This window comes from Rhyacophila brunnea, unplaced genomic scaffold, assembly GCF_057557595.1.
Source record: "Rhyacophila brunnea isolate RB1 unplaced genomic scaffold, BYU_Rbru_1.0 scaffold_80, whole genome shotgun sequence".
NCBI lineage: Eukaryota > Metazoa > Arthropoda > Insecta > Trichoptera > Rhyacophilidae > Rhyacophila > Rhyacophila brunnea.
Genome location: NW_028233351.1, coordinates 869292 through 870567, shown reverse-complemented (window position 1 = coordinate 870567; position 1276 = coordinate 869292).

The following is a 1276-nucleotide window of genomic DNA, read 5'->3' as shown; positions in this document are numbered from 1 at the left end:
ATAACAATTTACAATATATGTTGAACTTATCCTGTTGATTTAAGATATCTAAATCAATAATACTTGCAAAGTACAAAGTAGTCCCCGAAAGTGTAATACATACTAAATATAATAAATTAAAGTGGTTAAAGTCAATAATGGCATAATTAAAAATAGCACTGGAATTGTTTTAAATAATTCAATGCGAATATTTTAACATCTTAGCTTTAAAACTTAGTGTACTGCATTAAAAATTTACCATGTGTCTTGCAGGGAATGATCGTACACGAAAACAATTACAAAGGTTCATAATGTCAAAAAGGAAGAAAATGAAAATTAAAGTAACGATAATAAAATATGTAAAACATCATTAAAACGTATATACTACAACTTATATCAATTTTTTGTATAAAAATGTGTATAAAAAATATAAGAAAGCTTAAAAATTAAAACAAATTGATTTTATACCATTTAGTTTTCGTATGACGAAAAATTTTGTCTTATTAAATTGGCTAGTACTATATACACAATATCATTGTACATCATATGCTTTCTAGCTAGTAAATTAGAAACTGCACAGAAAAGGTTAGATAAACCAATAAAGCTACCAATATTGAATAGAAAACATCAAATATTAAAATATTTGAGATAAAGTAGAATGGCTAAAATAAGAGTAGAAATGTTTTAATCGATTAAAAAGGTCAATAAAAATTAAGTTAGAACACAATTTGAGCTGTGTGTCCTGCATTTAAAGAAAATTTTTCATAATATACAAAATATTTATAAATAAAAACTCAAAATTATAAATATTTGAATAGCTTGGGCACATATTTTAAGATCTGTCAAAAAAATATATCTTGGAGATTTTTAGTAGATGTTAAGCTCAAAATACTGTTATATTTATATTACAAAAAAGCGGAATGTTGCAATGAATCTTATAAAAGAAACATTGAAATTATTGGTTAAAAACGTGAACACAAAATATAAAAAAACTAATATTTATCTCTGAATAAAATATGGAAAATGCGTTGCTAAGCAGAACAGATGCACTTCTTTGTAACAAAAATCACATTATTTAGGAATCTTTTGTTTTTTAAAGTATATGACACTCATTTATAAATAAAATAAACAAATTTCCGTAAATTGTTTGTATGAATGGTTGCACATGCAATAAAATGTGTTGATGAAATGCAGCTTTTATATTCTATCATAAAAAACTATTGCAAGAAAAAAGAAGCCGTAAATGAATAATATTTTATGTCCGTATCAACTAACTCTATTCTATGAAAATAAACAG